The 23,861-nt window shown below is 39.0% G+C and overlaps 1 non-coding gene across 1 annotated transcript; it reads left to right on the plus strand.

The window, feature by feature from the left end:
• Window positions 1-305: 305 nt before the first annotated feature.
• On the plus strand, window positions 306-413 carry LOC130959907 (small nucleolar RNA R71). Its single transcript, XR_009078897.1, has one exon. It is a non-coding gene; the product is annotated as a small nucleolar RNA R71 (small nucleolar RNA).
• The last annotated feature ends 23,448 nt before the right edge of the window (window positions 414-23,861 follow it).

Genomic DNA, 23,861 nt, shown 5'->3' on the forward strand with positions numbered 1-23,861 from the left:
ACTGCTTGGTGCATTTTGCATTCCAGACACTTTGAGAAATCAAATGACTTGTTGAGTCAATATCTTGTTCTGAGCCAAAATGGCATTCAGAGTATCAATCTCAAGAACTCTTTTCTTCGACTTGTCCCATTGTTCACAGGATTCTTTTCAGAGTGTACATGAATTGGTTATTTGCAACCATTTCAATTAGTTCTGAGCTTCTGTAGGCGTCTTCTCAGATGAAGAGATCCTCCAGCAGAGCTATCCAAAGCATCTTGGAGTTCAGAGAGACCATCATAGAAAATACCTATGATGCTCCATTCAGAAAGCATATCAGATGGACACTTTCTGATCAATTGTTTGTATCTTTCCCAAGCTTCATAGAGGGATTCTCCATCCTTCTGTCTGAAGGTTTGGACTTCCACTCTAAGCTTACTCAATTTTTGAGGTGGAAAAGAATTTTGCCAAGAAGGCATTGACTAGCTTTTCCCAAGAGTCCAGGCTTTCTTTAGGTTGTGAGTCCAACCATATCCTAGCTCTGTCTCTACAGCAAAAGGGAATAGCATAAGTCTGTAGACCTCAGGGTCAACCCCATTAGTCTTGACAGTGTCACAGATTTGCAAGAATTCAGCTAAAAACTGATGAGGATCTTCCAGTGGAAGTCCATGGAACTTGCAATTCTGTTGCATTAGAGAAACTAATTGAGGCTTAAGCTCAAAGTTGTTTGCTCCAATGGCAGGGGATAGAGATGCTTCTCCATAGAAGTCGGGAGTAGGTGCAGTAAAGTCACCCAGCACCTTCCTTGCATTGTTGGCATTGTTGTTGTTTTCGGCTGCCATGGGTTCTTCTTCTTTGAAGAATTCGGTCAGGTCCTCAATAAAGAGTTGTGCCTTAGCTTCTCTTAGCTTTCGCTTCAGGTCCTTTCAGGTTCAGGGTCAGCTTCAACAAGAATGCCTTTGTCTTTGTTCCTGCTCATATGAAAGAGAAGAACAAAAAAATATGGAATCCTCTATGTCACAGTATAGAGATTCCTTGAGGTCAGAGGAAGAAAAATGGAAGACAGAGGTAGAAAATTCGAACTTATCAAAGAAGATGAAGTTCGAATTTTGCATTAAGGAATAGTGTTAGTCCATAAAGAAGGATGTGAGAAGAAGGGAAGTAATTTTCGAAAATTAAGTAAAAGATTTTGAAAACATTTTGAAAAAACACTTAATTGATTTTCGAAAATAAGAGTGGAAAAGAATCAAGTGATTTTGAAAAAATTTTGAAATTAGAAATAAAAAAGATTTGATTGAAAACTATTTTGAAAAGATGTGATTAAAAAGATTTGATTGAAAAGTTATGGTTTTAAAAAAGATGATGAAAAGATGATTTGAAAACAATTTAAAAAGATTTGATTTTTAAAAATTAATGACTTGCCTAACAAGAAAAGATATGATTCAAACATTAAACCTTTCTCAACAAAAGGCAACATACTTAAATGTTCAATCAAATCATTAATTGTTAGTAAGTATCTTTGAAAAAGGAAAGAAATTGATTTTGAAACATTGATTGAAAGATATGATTTGAAAAAGATTTGATTTTGAAAAACTTTGAAAACTTGAAAAAAAATTGATTTGAAAACAAAATCCTCCCCCTTGTGCCATCCTGGCGTTAAACGCCCAGAATGGTGCACATTCTGGCGTTTACGCCCAAACTACTACCCTTTTGGGCGTTAAACGCCCCCCAGGCACCCTGGCTGGCGTTTAAACGCCAGTCTGTCTTCTTCACTGGGCATTTTGAATGCCCAGCTTTTTCTGTGTGATTCCTCTACAGTATGTTCTGAATCTTCAATTCTCTGTATTATTGACTTGAAAAGACACAAATTAAAAATATTTTTGGATTTTAATAATAAGGAATAATCAAAATGCAACTAAAATCAAATAATAATGCATGCAAGACACCAAACTTAGCAGTTTGTATACCATTGACACTAACAAAATGAGAATGCATATAACAAAACACTCAAGTCAATAGAATTCAAAGATCAAACAAGGAAATCATCAAGAACAACTTGAAGATCAATGAGGACACATGCATGAATGCAATAAGAACAGAAACATGCAATTGATACTAAACTTAAGATGAGACTCTAGACTCAAACAAGACTATTTTTGGATTTTATGACTTTGTAAATTTTTTTTGTGCTTTTTCGAAAATTAAGTGAAAAGGAAAATAAAGGTATCAAAATTCTTAATGAGAATTCCAGGAATCATGCAATGTTAGTCTAAAGCTTTAGTCTAAAGGAATTAGACTGACCGGCCAAGCTTCAGCAGGACATTGCATTCAGGAGCTAATTGATGAGAATCAATCAGCTTTGGTGATGATAAGAACATCACCTTTGAAACACTAGGATTCACTCTAAGAACTCTGAAGAAAAATACCTAATCTAAGCAACAAGATGAACCGTCAGTTGTCCATACTCGAACAATCCCCGGCAACGGCGCCAAAAACTTGGTGCTGTTGCCGGATTTGGCACTGATGTTACCGGACCAAAAGCTTGCTCAAAACAACAATCCCTGGCAACGGCGCCAAAAACTTGGTGCACGAAATTGTGATCACTACAAAACTCAAAACAATCCCTAGTAATGGCTCCAAAGACTTGGTGCTCAATACCATGGCATAAACACAACTTCGCACAACTAACCAGCAAGTGCACTGGGTCGTCCAAGTAATAAACCTTACGCGAGTAAGGGTCGATCCAACGGAGATTGTTGCTATGAAGCAAGCTATGGTCACCTTGTAAATCTCAGTCAGGCAGACTCAAATGGGTATAGATGATGAATAAACATAAAGATAAAGATAGAGATACTTATGTATGTCATTGGTGAGAGCTTCAGATAAGCGTATGAAGATGCCTTCCCTTCCGTCTCTCTGCTTTCCTACTGTCTTCATCCATCCTTCTTACTCCTTTCCATGGCAAGCTTATGCAAGGGTTTCACTGTTGTCAGTGGCTACCTCCCATCCTCTCAGTGAAAATGTTCCTATGCTCTGTCACAGCATATGGCTAATCAGCTGTCGGTTCTCGGTCAGGCCGGAATAGAATCCATCGATCCTTTTGCGTCTGTCACTAACGCCCCGCCTGCTAGGAGTTTGAAGCACGTCACAGTCATTCAATCATTGAATCCTACTCAGAATACCACAGACAAGGTTAGACCTTCCGGATTCTCTTGAATGCCACCATCAGTTCTCGCCTATACCACGAAGACTCTGATCTCACGGAATGGCTGGCTCGTTTGTCAGGCGAGCACTCGGTTGTCAGGCGATCAACCATGCATCGTGTATCAGGAATCCAAGAGATAAACACTAGAGCCTTGTTGCTTGTAGAACAAGAGTGGTTGTCAGTCACTTTGTTCATGAGTGAGAATGATGATGAGTGTCACGGATCATCACATTCATCAAGTTGAATAACAAGTGATATCTTGGACAAAGAACAAGCGGAATTGAATAGAAGAACAATAGTAATTGCATTAATACTCGAGGTACAGCAGAGCTCCACACCTTAATCTATGGTGTGTAGAAACTCCACCGTTGAAAATACATAAGAACAAGGTCTAGGCATGGCCGAATGGCCTGCCTCCCAAATGATCTATGATAGCATGAAACTCAAAGATAGCTACCAAGATGTCTAATACAATAGTAAAAGGTCCTACTTATAGAAAAACTAGTAGCCTATGGTGTACAAAGATGAGTAAATGACATAAAAATCCACTTCCGGGCCCACTTGGTGGGTGCTTGGGCTGAGCAATGAAGCATTTTCGTGTAGAGACTCTCCTTGGAGTTAAACGCCAGCTTTGGTGCCAGTTTGGGCGTTTAACTCCCATTTTGGTGCCAGTTCCGGCGTTTAACGCTGGAAATTCTGTAGGTGACTTTGAACGCCGGTTTGGGCCATCAAATCTTGGGCAAAGTATGGACTATCATATATTGCTGGAAAGCCCAGGATGTCTACTTTCCAACGCCGTTGAGAGCGCGCCAATTGGGCTTCTGTAGCTCCAGAAAATCCACTTCGAGTGCAGGGTGGTCAGAATCCAACAGCATCTGCAGTCCTTTTCAGTCTCTGAATCAGATTTTTGCTCAGGTCCCTCAATTCAGCCAGAAAATACCTGAAATCACAGAAAAACACACAAACTCATAGTAAAGTCCAGAAAAGTGAATTTTAGCTAAAAACTAATAAAGTATACTAAGAACTCAACTAAAACTACCAAAAACATACTAAAAACAATGCCAAAAAGCGTACAAATTATCCGCTCATCATTTATCTTGTTGCTTAGATTAGGAATATTTTATTTTTGTTGGTTTAGAGTCTTTATTTGAGTCTAGTTTCATATTTTAAGTTTGGTGTCAATTGCATGCTTTTACTTTCTCTTATTTTTTCGAATTTGCATAGTCTTAGTTGTTTCTTGACCTTTAAAAATTCTAAGTTTGGTGTCTTCTTGTGTTTTCCTTTAAAATTTTCGAAAATTTGTGTTTGATTTTCTAAAAATTTTCAGTTTGGTGTCATTTTGTGCTTTTCTCTTTCCTCTTTTCAACAAAATCAAATCTTTTTCGAAATAATTTTCAATCATATCTTTTTAATTGCTAATTCCAAAATCTTTTTAATTAATTAATTAATTTAGTTTTCAATTTGCTTCGATTTTATTCTCTTTTAGTTTTCGAATTTCTATTTATTTTCAATTTATTTTATTTTATTATTTTCGGTTACTTTTAATATAAAAATAATAATAATAATAAAATAAAATAATATCCACATCATTTCACGTTCTCCATCATGGACCCAAGTAAAATTGAGCAGTCCAGAAGGACTCTGGGGTCATATGCTAACCCCATTACAGCTACATATGGGAGTAGCATCTGCATACCCCCCATTAAAGCAAGTAGCTTTGAGCTAAATCCTCAACTCATTATCATGGTGCAGCAAAATTGCCAGTATTTCGGTCTTCCACAGGAAGAACTACTGAGTTTCTGGCATAATTCTTACAAATTGCTGACACTGTACGTGATAAAGAAGTGGATCAGGATGTTTACAGATTGTTACTGTTTCCATTTGCTGTAAAAGATCAATATGACTGAGAGTCTAGAATCAGAGCTAGAGGACATCTTCAAGGATGTTCAGCCTGATCAGGAGGAACCAGAGGAAATAAAAGAACCTCTGAAAATTCCTCAGGATGAGGATAAGCCTCCCAAACCTGAGCTCAAACCACTACCACCATCCCTGAAGTATGCATTTCTGGGAGAGGGTGACACTTTTCCAGTGATCATAAGCTCTGCTTTAAACTCACAGGAAGAGGAAGCACTAATTCAAGTGCTAAGGACACATAAGACAGCTCTTGGGTGGTCCATAAGTGATCTTAAGGGCATTAGCCCAGCAAGATGCATGCACAAGATTCTATTGGAAGATAATGCCAATCCAGTGGTTCAACCACAGAGGCGGCTAAATCCAGCCATGAAGGAGGTGGTGCAGAAAGAGGTCACTAAGTTACTAGAGGCTGGGATTATTTATCCTATTTCTGATAGCCCCTGGGTAAGCCCTGTCCAGTTGTCCCCAAGAAGGGAGGCATGACAGTGGTTCATAATAAAAAGAATGAACTGGTTCCCACAAGAACAGTTACAGGGTGGCGTATGTGTATTGACTACAGAAGGCTCAATACAGCCACCAGAAAGGATCATTTTCCTTTACTATTCATAGACCAAATGCTAGAAAGACTAGCTGGTCATGATTATTACTGCTTTTGGATGGCTATTCAGGTTACAACCAATTGCAGTAGATCCTCAAGACCAAGAGAAAACAGCATTCAGTTGCCCTTCTGGCGCGTTTGCCTACAGAAGAATGCCTTTTGGTCTGTGTAATGCACCTGCAACTTTTCAGAGATGCATGCTATCCATCTTCTCTAATATGGTAGAGTTCCTGGAAGTCTTCATGGATGACTTCTCAGTATATGGAGACTCATTCAGCTCCTGTCTTAATCATCTAGCACTTGTCCTGAAAAGGTGCCAAGAGACTAACCTGGTCTTAAACTGGGAGAAATGTCACTTTATGGTGACTGAAGGAATTGTCCTTGGGCACAAAATTTCAGGCAAGGAATAGAGGTGGATCAAGCAAAGATAGAAGTAATTGAAAAATTACCACCACCTACCAATGTTAAGGCAATCAGAAGCTTTCTAGGGCATGCAGGATTTTACAGAAGGTTCATAAAGGACTTTTCAAAAATTGCAAAACCTCTAAGCAACCTGCTAGCTGCTGACACACCATTTGTGTTTGACACAGAGTGTCTGCAGGCGTTTGAGACCCTGAAAGCCAAGCTGGTCACAGCACCAGTCATCTCTGCACCAGACTGGACATTACCATTTGGTGGACGAAATTGTGATCAACAATATTAGCTCTTTGGTATGTGCACAAAACATTAACTCAGCACTTTCTTTTCACAACTCCGTTCTAACCAGCAAGTGCACTGGGTCGTCCAAGTAATACCTTACGTGAGTAAGGGTCGATCCCACGGAGATTGTTGGTATGAAGCAAGCTATGGTCACCTTGTAAATCTCAGTTAAGCAGATTAAATTGTTTTATGGGTTTTTCGAATAATTAATAATAAATAGAAAATAAAATAAGATAGAAATACTTATGTAAATCAATAGTGGGAATTTCAGATAGGCGTGCGGAGATGCTGTGCTCCTCTCGGACCTCTACTTTCTTATTGCTTTCATCCAATCCTTCTTACTCTTTCCATGGCAAGCTGTATGTAGGGCATCACCATTGTCAATGGCTACATCCCATCCTCTCAGTGAAAATGGTCCTATGCTCTATCACAGCACGGCTAATCATCTGTCGGTTCTCAATCAGGTTGGAATAGAATCCCTTGATTCTTTTGCGTTTGTCATCACGCCCAGCCTTCAGGAGTTTGAAGCTCGACACAGTCATTCAATCCCAGAATCCAACTCGGAATACCACAGACAAGGTTTAGACCTTCCGAATCCTCATGAATGCCGCCATCTATCTAACTTATACCACGAAGATTCTGTTGGGGAATCTAAGAGATATGCGCCCGGCCTAAGGTAGAACGGAAGTGGTTGTCAATCACGCGCGTCATAGGTGAGAATGATGATGAGTGTCACGGATCATCACATTCATCAAAGTATTGTGAAACGTATATCTTGGAATAAGAATAAAAGAGAATTGAATAGAAAGTAATAGTAATTGTATTGAAACTGAGGTACAGCAGAGCTCCACACCTTAATCTATGGTGTGCAGAAACTCCACCGTTAAAAATACATAAGTGAAAGGTTCAGGCATGGCCGAATGGCCAGCCCCCATGATCTGAGAACTAATCATACCCCAGAATGTTCTTTAGATCTAAAGTGATCAAAAGATGTCTAATACAATAGTTAAATGTCCTATATATACTAGACTAGCTACTAGGGTTTACATGAGTAAGTAATTGATGCATAAATCCACTTCCGGGGCCCACTTGGTGTATGCTTGGGCTGAGCTTGATCTATCCACGAGCTGAGGCTTTTCTTGGAGTTGAACTCCAAGTTATAATGTGTTTTGGGCGTTCAACTCTGGATCATGACGTGTTTTCTGGCGTTTAACTCCAGACAGCAGCATGTACTTGGCGTTCAACGCCAAGTTACGTCATCAATTTCCGAATAAAGTATGAACTATTATATATTGCTGGAAAGCTCTGGATGTCTACTTTCCAACGCCGTTGAGAGCGCGCCAATTGGAGTTCTGGAGCTCCAGAAAATCCATTTTGAGTGCAGGAGGTGAGATTCCAACAGCATCAGCAGTCCTTTTGTCAGCCTTTTTCAGAGTTTTGCTCAAGTCCCTCAATTTCAGCCAGAAATTACCTGAAATCACAGAAAAACACACAAACTCATAGTAAAGTCCAGAAATGTGAATTTAACATAAACTAATGAAAACATCCCTAAAAGTAGCTTGAACTTACTAAAACTACCTAAAAACAATGCCAAAAAGCGTATAAATTGTCCGCTCATCACAACACCAAACTTAAATTGTTGCTTGTCCCCAAGCAACTGAAAATCAATTAGGATAAAAAGAAGAGAATATACTGTGAATCTCAAAATATCAATAAATATTAATTATAATTAGATGAGCGGGACTTGTAGCTTTTTGCTTCTAAACAGTTTTGGCATCTCACTTTTTCCTTTGAAGTTCTGAATGATTGGCTTCTCTAGGAACTTAGAATTTTGGATAGTGTTATTGACTTTCCTAGTTAAGCATGTTGATTCTTGAACACAGCTACTTGTGAGTCTTGGCCGTGGCCCTAAGCATTTTGTTTTCCAGTATTACCACCGGATACACAAATGCCACAGACACATGACTGGGTGAACCTTTTCAGATTGTGACTCAGCTTTGCTAGAGTCCCCAGTTAGTGGTGTCCAGAGCTCTTAAGCATACTCTTTTGCTTTGGATCACGACTTTAACCACTCAGTCTCAAGCTTTTCACTTGGACCTTCATGACACAAGCACATGGTTAGGGACAGCTTGATTTAGCCGCTTAGACCTGGATTTAATTTCCTTAGGCCCTCCTATCCATTGATGCTCAAAGCCTTGGATCCTTTTTACCCTTGCCTTTTGGTTTTAAGGGCTATTGGCTTTTTCTGCTTGCTTTTTCTTTTTTTTTTTTTTCGCCATTTTTATTTTTCGCAAGCTTTCTTTTTCACTGCTTTTTCTTGCTTCAAGAATCAATTTCATGATTTTTCAGATCATCAATAACATTTCTCTTTGTTCATCATTCTTTCAAGAGCCAACAATTTTAACATTCATAAACAACAAGATCAAAAGACATATGCACTGTTCAAGCATTCATTCAGAAAACAAAAGTATTGTCACCACATCAATATAATTAAATTAAATTCAAGGACAATTTTCAAAATTCATGTACTTCTTGTTCTTTTGAATTAAAACATTTTTCATTTAAGAGAGGTGAAGGATTAATGGATTTTATTCATAGCTTTAAGGCATGGTTACTACATACTAATGATCATGAAGTAGAGACACAAACATAGATAAAAACAACATTAAAAACCGAAAAACAGAAAGAAATAAGAACAAGGAATGAATCCACCTTAGTGGCGTCTTCTTCTTGAAGGACCAATGATGTTCTTAAGCTCTTCTATGTCCCTTCCTTGCTTTTGTTGCTCCTCCCTCATTGCTCTTTGATTTTCTCTTATTTCTTGGAGAATGATGGAGTGCTCATGGTGTTCCACCCTTAATTATTCAACATTGTGGCTCAAATCTTCTAAGGAAGTGTTGAGTTGTTCCCAATAGTTATTGGGAGGAAAGTGCATCCCTTGAGGCATCTCAGGAATTTCTTGATGATGAGCTTCCTCATGCATCTCTTGAGAACCGTGAAGGGTCTCTCTTGCTTGCTCCATCCTCTTCTTGGTGATGGGCTTATCCTTTTCAATGGAGATGTCTCCTTCTATGATAACTCCAGCTGAGTAACATAGATGGCAAATAATGTGAGGAAAAGCTAGCCGTGCCATGGGTGAGGGCTTGTTGGCTATTTTGTAGATTTCATTGGAGATGACCTCATGAACTTCTACTTCCTCTCCAATCATGATGCCATGAATCATGATGGCCCGATCCACAGTAACTTCAGATCGGTTGCTAGTGGGAATGATGGAGCGTTGAATGAACTCCAACCATCCTCTAGCCACAGGCTTGAGGTCCAGTCTTCTTAGTTGGACTGGCTTGCCTTTGGAGTCTCTCTTCCATTGAGCTCCTTCCACACAAATGTCCATTAGGACTTGGTCCAACCTTTGATTAAAGTTGACCCTTTAGTGTACGGGCGTTCATCTCCTTGCATCATGGGCAAGTGAAACGCCAACCTCACATTTTCCGGACTAAAATCTAAGTATTTCCCCCGAACCATTGTGAGATAATTCTTTGGACTCGGGTTCATACTTTGATCATGGTTCCTAGTGATCCATGCATTGGCATAGAACTCTTGAACCATTAAAATTCTGACTTGTTGCATGGGGTTGGTTAGGACTTCCCAACCTCTTCTTCGGATTTCATGTCGGATCTCCGAATACTCATTTTTCTTGAGCTTGAAAGGGACCTCAGGGGTCACCTTCTTCTTTGCCACAACATCATAGAAGTGGTCTTGATGGCTCTTAGAGATGAATCTTTCCATCTCCCATGACTCGGAGGTGGAAGCTTTTGTCTTCCCTTTTCCTTTTCTAGAGGATTCTCCGGCCTTGGGTGCCATTGATGGTAATGGAAAAACAAAAAGCTTATGCTTTTACCACACCAAACTTAAAATATTGCTCGCCCTCGAGCAAGAGAAGAAAGAAAGAAGAAGAAGAAGAAGAAAGTATGGAGGAGAATGGGAAGTGTTGGTTCGGCCAAGTGGGAGAAGAGGGGGTTGTGTTATGTGAAAATGAAGTAGAATGGAAGGGTATTTATAGGGAGAGGAGGGGAGTGTATGTTCGGCCATTTAGGGTGGGAATGGGTGGGAAATGGTTTTGAATTTTTGAAGGTAGGTGGGGTTTATGGGGAAGAGTGGATGGATGTGAGTGGTGAAGGGGGTGATTGGGAAGAGGAATTGAGGTGATTGGTGAAGGGGGTGATTGGGAAGTGTGACATGGGAAGAGTAAACTAGGATTAGGAGGTAAGGTGGGAATATGTTAGTTGGGGATCCTGTGGGGTCCACAGATCCTGAGGTGTCAAGGAATTCCATCCCTGCACCAAATAGGCATGTAAAATGCCTTTGCACACCATTCTGGTGTTTAAACGCCGTGTGGTGTACATTTGGGCGTTCAACGCCCATGTAAAGCATGTTTCTGGCGTTGAACGCCAGTTTCATGCTTGTTACTGGCGTTCAGCGCCAGCTTTTCCTCTCTGGGCACATTCCTGGCGTTCAGCGCCAGAATGTTGCTTGTTTCTGGCGTTCAGCGCCAGAATGATGCTCTGTTCTGGCGTTGAACGCCGGCCAGATGCATCTTACTGGCGTTGAACGCCAGCATGTGCTTCCTCCAGGGTGCGAATTTTTCTGCTGTTTTTGACTCTGTTTTTAATTTTTCTGATTTTTTTTCGTGACTCCTCATGATCATGTACCTACTAAAACACAACATAACAATAATATAGAATAAAATAAAAATTAGATAAATAAAATTGGGTTGCCTCCCAACAAGCACTTCTTTAATGTCAATAGCTTGACAGTGGCTCTCATGGAGCCACAAGGTGATCAGGTCAATGTTGTATAGTCCCAACACCAAACTTAGAGTTTGGATATGGGGTCTTAACACCAAACATAGAGTTTGGTTGTGGCCTCACAACACCAAACTTAGAGTTTGACTGTGTGGGCTCTTCTTGACTCTGAACTGAGAGAAGCTCTTCATGCTTACTCTCTTTTGTCACAGAGGGATGGCCATGTGCCTTAAACACAAGGTAGTCCCCATTCAATTGAAGGACTAATTCACCTCTGTTGACATCTATCACAGCTCCTGCTGTGGCTAGGAAAGGTCTTCCAAGGATGATGTAATCATCCTCTTCCTTCCTAGTGTCTAAGATTATGAAATCAGCAGGGATGTAAAGGCCTTCAACCTTTACTAACACGTCCTCTACTATTCCATAAGCTTGTCTCAATGACTTATCTGCCAATTGTAATGAGAACAAGGCAGGTTGTACCTCAATGATCCCCAGCTTCTCCATTACAGAGAGTGGCATAAGATTTATCCCTGACCCCAGATCACATAGAGCTTTTTCAAAGGTCATGGTGCCTATGGTACAAGGTATTAAGAACTTGCCAGGATCTTGTTTCTTTTGAGGTAGAATTTGCTGAATCCATGTATCCAGTTCACTAATGAGCAAGGGAGGTTCACTTTCCCAAGTCTCATTACCAAACAACTTGGCATTCAGCTTCATGATAGCTCCTAAGTATTGAGCAACTTGTTCTTCAGTTACATCTTCATCCTCTTCAGAGGAAGAATAGTCTTCAGAGCTCATGAATGGCAGAAGGAGATTTAATGGAATCTCTATGGTCTCTATGTGAGCCTCAGATTCCTTTGGATCCTTAATAGGAAACTCCTTCTTGCTTGAGGGACGTCCCAAGAGGTCTTCCTCACTAGGATTTTCGTCCTCTTCCTCCCTTGTGCATTCGGCCATATTGACTATGTCAATGGCTTTGCACTCTCTTTTTGGATTCTCTTCTGTATTGCTTGGGAGAATACTGGGAGGAGTTTCAATGACTTTCTTACTCAGCTGGCCCACTTGTGCCTCCAGATTTCTAATGGAGGATCTTGTTTCACTCATGAAACTGAAAGTGGCCTTTGACAGATCAGAGACTAGATTGGCTAAATTAGAAGTGTTGTGTTCAGAATTCTCTGTCTGTTGCTGAGAAGATGATGGATATGGCTTGCTATTGCTCGGCCTATTACGTCCACCATTGTTAAAGCCTTGTTGAGGCTTTTGTTGATCCTTCCATGTGAAATTTGGATGATTTCTCCATGATGAGTTATAGGTGTTTCCATAAGGTTCACCCATGTAATTAACCTCTACCATGGCAGGGTTCTCAGGATCATAAGCTTCTTCAGAAGCTGCCTCTTTAGTACTGTTGGATGCATGTTGCCATCCATTCAGATTTTGAGAGATCATGTTGACCTGTTGAGTCAACACTTTGTTCTGAGCTAATATGGCATTCAGAGCATCAATTTCAAGAACTCATTTCTTCTGAGATATCCCATTATTCACGGAATTCCTCTCAGAAGTGTACATGAATTGGTTGTTTGCAACCATGTCAACGAGTTCTTGAGCCTCTTCAGGCGTTTTCTTTAGGTGAATAGATCCACCTGCAGAATGGTCCAATGACATTTTCGAAAATTCAGATAGACCATAATAGAATATATCTAATATGGTCCATTCTGAAAACATGTCAGATGGACATCTTTTGGTCAGCTGCTTGTATCTTTCCCAAGCTTCATAGAGGATTCACCATCTTTTTGTTTGAAGGTTTGAACATCCACTCTCAACTTGCTCAGCTTTTGAGGAGGAAAGAATTTATCCAAGAAGGCTGTAACCAGCTTATCCCAGGAGTCCAGGCTATCCTTAGGTGTGAATCCAACCATATTCTAGCTCTGTCTCTTACAGCAAAAGGGAAAAGCATGAGTCTGTAGACTTCAGGATCAACTCTATTCGTCTTTACAGTCTCACAGATCTGCAAGAACTCAGTTAAAAACTGATAAGGATCTTCAGATGGAAGTCCATAAAACATGCAGTTTTGTTGCATTAAAGCAACTAGTTGAGGCTTAAGCTCAAAATTATTGGCTCCAATGGCAGGAATGGAGATGCTTCTTCCATCAAATTTGGACGTTGGCTTTGTGAAGTCACCAAGCATTCTCCTTGCATTATTATTTTCGGCTGCCATCTCCTTCTCTTGTTCTAATATTTCTGAAAGGTTACTTTAGAATAATGTAATTTAGCTTCTCTTAATTTCCTCTTCAAAGTCCTTTCAGGTTCTGGATCTATTTCAACAAGAGTGCCTTTTTCCCTCTTCCTGCTCATATGAAGAGACGAAAACAAGAAAAGAAAGAGGAATCCTCTATGTCACAGTATAGAGATTCCTTTATGTTAGTAGAAGAAGAAAGGGAGAAGAGTGAAGAAGAATGGTTCGGATTTTTAGATGAAGAGAGGTGAAGAGAAGTGTTAGTAATTAATTAATTAAATAGAATAAGAAAAGAGAGGGAGAATTTTCGAAAATAATTTTGAAAAAGGGGTTAGTATTTTCGAAAAATAAAAGATAAGATAGAATTAAAATTAAAACAATTAATTAATTAAAAAGAATTTTTGAAAAAGGGATGAGATATTTTCGAAAATTAGAGAGGGAAAAGTAGTTAGGTGGTTTTGAAAAAAAATAAGAAACAAACAAAAAGTTAGTTAGTTGATTGAAAAAGATTTGAAATCAAAATTTAAAAAGATAAGAAGATAAGAAGTTAAATAAGATATTTTGAAATCAAATTTTGAAAAAGATAAAATTTTGAAAAGGATAAGATAAAAAGATAAAATAAAAATTTTAAGAAAAAGATATTTTGAAAAAGATTTAATTTTTAAAATGACTTAGCTAGCAAGAAACTACAAGATAAGATTCTAGAATTTAAAGATTGAACCTTTCTTAACAAGAAAGTAACAAACTTCAAATTTTTGAATCAATCACATTAATTGTTAGCATATTTTTGAAAATATGATATAAAAGATAAGAAAAAGATTTTGAAAAATAATTTTTAAAGTTTTCAAAATTAAGAAAAAAATGGAAAAGATATGATTTTTGAAAAAGATTTTGAAAAGATAAGATTTTTAAAATTGAAATTTTGACTTGACTTGTAAGAAACAACTAATTTTGAAAATTTTTGACTAAGTCAACCCAAAATTTCGAAAATTTAGAGGGAAATAAGGAAAAGATATTTTTTTTATTTTTGAATTTTTAATTATGAGAGAGAAAAACAACAAAAATACTCAATGCATGAAATTTTTAGATCAAAACAATGAATGCATGCAAGAATGCTATGAATGTCAAGATGAACACCAAGAACACTTTGAAGATCATGATGAACATCAAGAACATAATTTTGAAAAATTTTTGATGCAAAGAAAACATGCAAGACACCAAACTTAGAAATCTTTAATGCATGGACTCTAACAAACAAAAATGCATATGAAAAACAATAAACAACACAAAACAAGAAAAAATCAAGATCAAACAAGAAGACTTGTCAAGAACAACTTGAAGATCATGAAGAACACTATGAATGCATGAAATTTTCGAAAAATGCAAGAAAATTTTAAAGCATGCAATTGACACCAAACTTAAAGATTGACTCAAGACTCAAACAAGAAACACAAAATATTTTTGATTTTTATGATTTTATGATTTTTTTGTATTTTTAAATTTTTTTTTTTCGAAAATAATGTTAGGAAAAACGAAAAAGAAAAGAAAAATTTTGAAAAAGATTTTTGAAAAGAAAATTACCTAATCTGAGCAACAAGATGAACCGTCAGTTGTCCATACTCGAACAATCCCCGGCAACGGCGCCAAAAATTTGGTGGACGAAATTGTGATCAACAATATTAGCTCTTTGGTATGTGCACAAAAATATTAACTCATCACTTTCTTTTCACAACTCCGTTCAACTAACCAGCAAGTGCACTGGGTCGTCCAAGTAATACCTTACGTGAGTAAGGGTCGATCCCACGGAGATTGTTGGTATGAAGCAAGCTATGGTCACCATGTAAATCTCAGTTAAGCAGATTAAATTGTTTTATGGGTTTTTTGAATAATTAATAATAAATAGAAAATAAAATAAGATAGAAATACTTATGTAATCAATAGTGGGAATTTCAGATAGGCGTGCGGAGATGCTGTGCTCCTCTCGGATCTCTACTTTCTTATTGCTTTCATCCAATCCTTCTTACTCCTTTCCATGGCAAGCTGTATGTAGGGCATTACCGTTGTCAATGGCTACATCCCATCTTCTCAGTGAAAATGGTCCTATGCTCTGTCACAGCACGGCTAATCATCTGTCGGTTCTCAATCAGGTTGGAATAGAATCCCTTGATTCTTTTGCGTTTGTCATCACGCCCAGCCTTCAGGAGTTTGAAGCTCGTCACAGTCATTCAATCCCAGAATCCTACTCGGAATACCACAGACAAGGTTTAGACCTTCCGGATCCTCATGAATGCCGCCATCTATCTAACTTATACCACGAAGATTCTGTTGGGGAATCTAAGAGATATGCGCCCGGCCTAAGGTAGAACGGAAGTGGTTGTCAATCACGCGCGTTCATAGGTGAGAATGATGATGAGTGTCACGGATCATCACATTCATCAAAGTATTGTGCAACGTATATCTTGGAATAAGAATAAAAGAGAATTGAATAGAAAGTATTAGTAATTGTATTGAAACTTGAGGTACAGCAGAGCTCCACACCCTTAATCTATGGTGTGCAGAAACTCCACCGTTAAAAATACATAAGTGAAAGGTTCAGGCATGGCCGAATGGCCAGCCCCCATGATCTGAGAACTAATCGTCCCCCAGATGTTCTTTAGATCTAAAGTGATCAAAAGATGTCTAATACAATAGTTAAATGTCCTATATATACTAGACTAGCTACTAGGGTTTACATGAGTAAGTAATTGATGCATAAATCCACTTCCGGGGCCCACTTGGTGTATGCTTGGGCTGAGCTTGATCTATCCACGAGCTGAGGCTTTTCTTGGAGTTGAAATCCAAGTTATAATGTGTTTTGGGCGTTCAACTCTGGATCATGACGTGTTTCTGGCGTTTAACTCCAGATAGCAGCATGTACTTGGCGTTCAACGCCAAGTTACGTCGTTAATTTGCGAATAAAGTATGAACTATTATATATTGCTGGAAAGCTCTGGATGTCTACTTTCCAACTCCGTTGAGAGCGCGCCAATTGGAGTTCTGTAGCTCCAGAAAATCCATTTTGAGAGCAGGGAGGTGAGATTCCAACAGCATCAGCAGTCCTTTTGTCAGCCTTTTTCAGAGTTTTGCTCAAGTCCCTCAACTTCAGCCAGAAATTACCTGAAATCACAGAAAAACACAAAAACTCATAGTAAAGTCCAGAAATGTGAATTTAACATAAAAACTAATGAAAACATCCCTAAAAGTAGCTTGAACTTACTAAAAACTACCTAAAAACAATGCCAAAAAGCGTATAAATTATCCGCTCATCACCATTCGAACTAATGTGATGCTAGTGACCATGCTATTGGTGCAGTGCTGGGACAGAGGCACAACAAGCTTCTACACGTCATTTATTATGCTAGCCGTGTTCTAAATGACGCACAGAAGAATTACACAACCACAGAAAAAGAGTTACTTGCAGTGGTTTATGCCATCGACAAGTTTAGATCCTATTTAGTAGGGTCAAAAGTGATTGTGTACACTGACCATGCTGGTCTTAAGTACTTACTCACAAAGCAGGATTCAAAACCCAGGCTCATAAGATGGGTGTTGCTTCTGCAAGAGTTTGATATAGAAATAAGAGACAGAAAAGGGACAGAGAACCAGGTAGCTGATCACTTGTCCCGGATAGAACCAGTAGCTGGGGTGTCCCTCCCCTCTACTGATATCTCTGAGACCTTTCCAGATGAGCAACTATTTGCCATCCAAGAAGCACCATGGTTTGCAGACATTGCAAACTATAAAGCTGTGAGGTTCATACCCCAGGAGTACAGCAGGGTGCAAAGAAAAAAATTAATTTCAGATGCCAAGTACTACCTATAGGATGAGCCATATCTGTTTAAGAGATGTGCAGACGGAATGATCCGTAGATGTGTACCTAGAGAGGAAGCACAAAGGATCCTATGGCATTGTCATGGATCACAGTATGAGGGACATTTCGGAAGTGAGCGAACAGCCACTAAGGTCCTCCAATGTGGTTTCTACTGGCCTACTCTCTATAGGGATGCCCGAGAGTTTATGCGTAACTGTGACAGTTGCCAAAGAGCTGGTAACTTGCCTCATGGTTACGCCATGCCTCAACAAGAGATCTTAGAGATTGAATTGTTTGATGTATGGGATGTTGACTTCATGGGTCCCTTCCCACCATCATACTCAAACACTTATATTCTGGTGGCATTAGACTATGTATCTAAATGGGTAGAAGCAATTGCCACACCCAATAATGATACTAAGACCGTGCTAAAATTCCTCCAGAAACACATCTTCAGCAGGTTTGGTGTTCCCAGAGTACTAATCAGTGATGGGGGCACTCATTTCTGCAATAAACAGCTGTACTCTGCTATGGTCCGATATGGAATTAGCCACAAAGTAGCAACTCCATATCATCCACAGATAAATGGGCAAGCTGAAGTCTCTAATAGAGAGCTAAAAGGAATCTTGGAACGGACTGTTATTGCCCGTAGAAAGGATTGGGCAAAGAGCTTGGATGATGCTCTGTGGGCATACAGAACAGCATTCAAGACTCCTATAGGAACCTCTCTATACCAACTTGTGTATGGGAAGGCATGTCATCTGCCCGTGGAACTGGAACATAAAGCCTACTGGGCAACCAGATTCCTAAACATGGATGCTAAGTTAGCCGGTGAAAAAGATTACTCCAGCTAAATGAGCTACAAGAGTTCAGACTCAGTGCCTTTGAAAATGCAAAAATTTATAAGGAAAAGGCAAAGAAGTGGCATGACAAGAAGTTGTCATCCAGAGTCTTTGAGCCAGGACAAAAAGTTCTGCTCTTCAACTCTAGGCTCAGACTATTCCCAGAAAAACTTAAATCCTGGTGGAGGGGTCCGTATGTGATTACAGGAGTGTCACCATATGGATATGTTGAGCTTCAAGATATTGATTCTGATAAAAAAGTTCATTGTTAATGGACAGAGGATCAAACATTATCTTGAAAGTAATTTTGAGCAAGAATGCTCAAAACTGAGGCTTGAATGAAGCACAGTAAAAGTCCAGCTAAAGACAATAAAGAAGCGCTTGCTGGGAGGCAACCCAGCTATTAACAGGTTATTTATTTTACTTAATAGAATACTGACATACATTCTTCAAGGTTGATCATCAAAATTGAAGGAATTCACAGAGTTACAGAAGGATTCAGTGCAAAAAGCAAAGAAAAGGAGTTTGCTGGCAAGAAAACACCAGTAAAGGGTACTCTGGGTGTTAAACGTCAGAATGGATACCATTCTGGGCGTTTAACGCCAGGATTGCAGCATCCTGGGCGTTTAGCAAACTATTTGGGCGTTAAACGCCAGAATGGATACCATTCTGGGTGTTTAACGCCAGAAAGGTAGAGGACAGAGATTTTGTTTTCCACTTCAAATTTTTTCAAACTTTCTTATTTTGATCCATAATTTTCTGCATAAACACATTACAAACTTTCATCATTCACCTACAAATTTCAAAAATTAAACAAATTTCTAAATCATTTTCAAATCTCTTTCAAATCCTTTCCAAATCTTCTTCAAAAACTCAAATATCTTCTAAAATTCTTTCCATATCTTCTCAAATCTCCTTCAAAATTTTTGAAATCTCTCCCCCTCCCTTATAAATACACATTTGGCCATCCCTCTCTCCCCACCATTCGAATTTGCTCTCCTCCTCTCTCTCCTCTTTCCTTTCTTTTGCTTGAGGACAAGCAAACCTCTAAGTTTGGTGTGCTTTTCCGTGATCACTAAGCCAAGATTTATCAAGATCATGGCTCCTAAGGGAAAACAAACCAATTCAAAAGGCAAGAAAGAGAATAATCCAAAGAATCTTTGGAATCAAGAGAAGTTCTTAACCAAAGAACATGCTGAGCATTACCACAAAATAATGGATTTGAGGTCAGTGATCCCGGAAATCAGATTCGATCTGAAAGAAGATGAATATCCGGAGATCCAAGAGCAAATTCGAAACAGAGGATGGGAAGTTCTAACCAACCCTGAGACAAAGGTTGGAAGAAACATGGTTCAGGAATTCTACTCAAATCTGTGGCTAACAGAAAAGCAGAGAATGACTGGAACTGCTTTTCATACCTACAGAACCATGGTCAGAGGGAGAATTATTTACTTCCATCTGGACAAAATAAGAGAGGTCTTCAAATTACCTCAACTACAAGATGATCCTGAATCCTTTAATAGGAGAATGGTGAGAGTAGATAAGGGGTTGTATCAAGTTCTAGAGGACATATGCCTCCCTGGAACTAAGTGGATGACCAATTCAAAAGGTGTCCCAAACCAACTCAAGAGGGGAGATCTCAAACCAATTGCAAGAGATTGGCTAGACTTCATTGGGCGTTCTATTTTGCCCACTAGTAACCGTTCTGAGGTCACTATCAAGAGAGCAGTGATGATTCATTGCATTATGCTGGGAAAGAAGTGGAGATTCATCATCTAATTGCTTGTGAGATTTACACAATTGCAAACAAGAACTCCACTGAAGCCAAACTGGCTTACCCAAGCTTAATCTCTTTGCTATGTAAAGATGCTGGGGTGAAGATGGGAGTAGATGAATTCATCCCAATTGAACATCCAATCACCAAGAAGTCAATGGAAGGACAATTGCAAGATAACTCTATCAAAAGGAGGGCGCAGGAATTCCTCCCTGAACTTCCTGAATTTGACTACTGGGCCCGCCTAGAAGCATCTGTTGCCAAGCTGCAAGAAGCTATGGAACAAATTAAGGAAGAACAGCAGAATCAAAACTGCATGCTCTGCAAATTGCTGAAGGAACAAGAGAAGCAGGGGCGTGAGCTACAGGAGCTGAAGCGCCAGAAGCTCTCCCTTGAAGGGTCAAATACCCCACAAATTGAGGGAGCATCCACTTCTCAAAATCAAGGTTGTTGAGTCCTAACTCTGTGATAACCTCTATCATTAGGAGTCTATTTTAGAGTCATTTAAATTTTTGTTTTCTATTACTATTAGTCTTATCTTATATTTATTTTTTGAGTCTTGTTCTTAATTCATGACTAATAAAATTCTAGGTTCACGTCTTAAAGCTATGAATGTCCTATGAATCCATCACCTCTCTTAAATGAAAAATTCTTTAATCAGAAAAGAACAAGAAGTACAGGATTTCGAATTCATCTCTGAAACTAGTTGAATTAGTTTGATGTGGTGACAATACTTTTTGTTTTCTAAATGAATGCTTGAACAGTGCATATGTCTTTTGAATTTTTTGATTAAAGAATGTTAAACTTGTTGGCTCTTGAAAGAATGATGGAAAAGGAGAAATGTTATTGAGGATCTGAAAAATCATCAGATTGATTCTTGAAGTAAGAAAAAGCAGTGAATTCAAAAAAAAAGCAGAAAAAGCCAATAGCCCTTTTAAACAAAAGGCAAGGGTAAACATAAAAAGTGATCCAAGGCAAAAAGACCGTGCTTAAGAACCCTGGACACCTCTAATTGGGGATTCTAGCAAAGCTGAGTCACAATCTGAAAAGGTTTATCCAGTTATGTGTCTGTGGCATGTATGTATCCGGTGGTAATACTGGAAGACAGAGTGCTTTGGGCCACAGCCAAGACTCATAAAGTAGCTGTGTTCAAGAATCATCATACTTAACTAGGAGAATCAATAACACTATCTGAATTTTGAGTTCCTATAGATGCCAATCATTCTAAACTGCAAAGGATAAAGTGAGATGCCAAAACTGTTCAGAGGCAAAAAGTTACTAGTCCCGCTCATCTAATTGGAGCTAAGTTTCATTGATATTTTGGAGTCTATAGTATGTTCTCTTCTTTTTATTCTATTTGATTTTCAGTTGCTTGGGGACAAGCAACAATTTAAGTTTGGTGTTGTGATGAGCGGATAATTTATATACTTTTTGGCACTGTTTTTAGTATGTTTTCAGTATGTTTTAGTTAGTTTTTATTATATTTTTATTAGTTTTTAGTTAAAATTCACTTTTCTAGACTTTACTATGAGTTTGTGTGTTTTTCTGTGATTTCAGGTATTTTCTGGCTAAAATTGAGGGACCTGAGCAAAAATCTGATTCAGAGGCTAAAAAATCTGGTGCCAGTTACAGCGTTTTACGCCAGAAAAGGGACTCTGACCGGTGTTTTGACGCCAGTTTGAACGATCAAATCTCGGGCAAAGTATGAACTATTATACATTGCTGGAAAGCTCAAGATGTCTACTTTCCAACGCAATTGAGAGCGCGCTAATTGGTCTTCTGTAGCTCCGCAAAATCCACTTCGAGTGCAGGGAGGTCAGAATCCAACAGCATCTTCAGTCCTTTCTCAGTCTCTGAATCAGATTTTTGCTCAGGTCTCTCAGTTTCAGCCAGAAAATACCTGAAATCACAGAAAAAGACTAAAGTCCAAAAATGTGATTTTTACATAAAAACTAATAAAAATATACTAAAAGTAACTAAAACATATTAAAAACTATGTAAAAACAATGCCAAAAAGCGTATATATTATCCGCTCATCAGTACTATAGTTAGAAAATAATTAAGATCTTAGGTCAAGGTGCAGTCTTTTTTCTGAAAAGGTTTTTTAATGAGGCGCCGGGCCAAGATCTACAAAATTTCCTGACTTAGAAGGGTAAGTACTCATATGTATATAGTCCTGTTTATATTCCTATTTTGTATTTGAATAAAGTTTTTCAGATTCCCTAAAAAGTTTCCTACCAGGACGCATTAATCTAAGCTCATAAAAATGTAAAAATTCATCGTTCGAACACAAAGAGGTCTGCAAGGTGTAAACCAAATTCATCGTCCAATCACAAAGAGGTCGGCAAGGTGAAAACCAAATTCATCGTTCGATTACAAAGAGGACGGCAATGTGAAAGCGAGAAAAGTAGATTAATGCAAGAAGTTATAAAAAGTAATCCATAAAAAGTGACCTGACGAGGTCTTACTAAAAATGGATTACTAAAAATAACTTAGCCAGGCCCGACAGAGAAGTCAGACCAATGAAAGGATCACTAAAAAGGGACGAAGACATCTCGTAATGGCCAAAGAAAGGCCAGAAATGCTTTGCTGAAAGGTACAAAGTCTTGAAAAAGACACTACTTAAAAAGCAAACGCACAAAGCAAAATGGCGCTAAAAAGTCATCCAAACAAACTATAAAGAAAAGGTTCCCCTTAGAACACTATCTAAAAAGTTGTTGGAACATGACTGAAAAGCGTAAGACAAGAGGTCACGCAAGCCCAGGGACAACATCAAAGAAAGGAGAAGGCCAAAAAGGTAGAAAAATAACCTAAGGCTCAAAAACGTGTGCTTAAAGGGACACAGCTCTGCCCAAAAAGCTATGACTCCACGACAAGGCTATCCAAATTGTTCGGACAAACTAAAAAGTTTCTACGAGAACACTAAAAAGTTGTCAGACAAGTTAGCCCCAAGTATCACCTCACCCAAACAGAAAATAGACAAAACAAGAAATGATCAAAAAGAGGCCGGACAGAAAAGTACCAACTCTCTATAAAAATCCGCAAAAAGGTGCAAAGGTATGATCAACATATCAGAGAAACATATCCATCAGAAAAAACATTAAAGACTCAAAAGGCCACCTAAAAGGCAGCCTCAGAGTTTAAAAGTGTTTTGTTTTTGCTAAATAAAATTGCATAGAAGCAACCAAGTGTCAGAAAAGCCAACCATGTAAAAAAGTTACAAAAAAATCCAAAGTTTAAAAGTCCACAAGCCGGACTATAATACAAGTGCAGAAAAGTTATAAAGGAGTCAAGTCCTCCCCAGTAGAAGCATCCTTTGCTGAACTGGGAAAAATGGTCGAGATTGGACAACATCAACAGTTTCATCCGGCCGGTTTAGAATTCGCACCTTTGGCTCAGGCTCCGAATTGTCAACTTCTGAAGGAATGGAGGAAGCTAAAGCTGCTGAGGCTTTCCCTGGTGGCACAAGAGGAGGACCCTCATCTTCATCATCCGGGGCTGGCACAATCTTGCCATCCTCCACTACATTATGTAGACTAAAGAGAGTCAGGTCGAGTTCAGGGGCAAAAACCCGGATTTGGGCCTTCAAGTTCTCATAAGCATCAATCACACTATCCACCAGGTGGCTCTGAAGCTCGGCATAATCAGCCTAGGCAGACTGAATCCTCTCCCTAGCCTCCAACAGCTCGCCATAAGTGCGAGTATAGCTCTCTTTATACTTTTTCACTACTTCCTCAGCCAGGTTTACAGCAGCCTCAGCAGCGGTAGCTCGGGATTTCTCCCTTTCCACATCTAGCTCCAGCTTAATCACCATAGCATCAAGCTCATCCTTCAAACCCTTGATTCTATTAAATTCTGACTTAGTATCCTCCATAAAGGCCTTAGTCGCATGGACCAGAGAATCCTGGACCGTCCGAAACAAGGCAGCATCAATATTGGCCATCTGAACACTATTGCTGGTAATGAAT

The sequence above is a fragment of the Arachis stenosperma genome, unplaced genomic scaffold (assembly GCF_014773155.1).
Source record: "Arachis stenosperma cultivar V10309 unplaced genomic scaffold, arast.V10309.gnm1.PFL2 arast.V10309.gnm1.Scaffold_100025, whole genome shotgun sequence".
Lineage (NCBI taxonomy): Eukaryota > Viridiplantae > Streptophyta > Magnoliopsida > Fabales > Fabaceae > Arachis > Arachis stenosperma.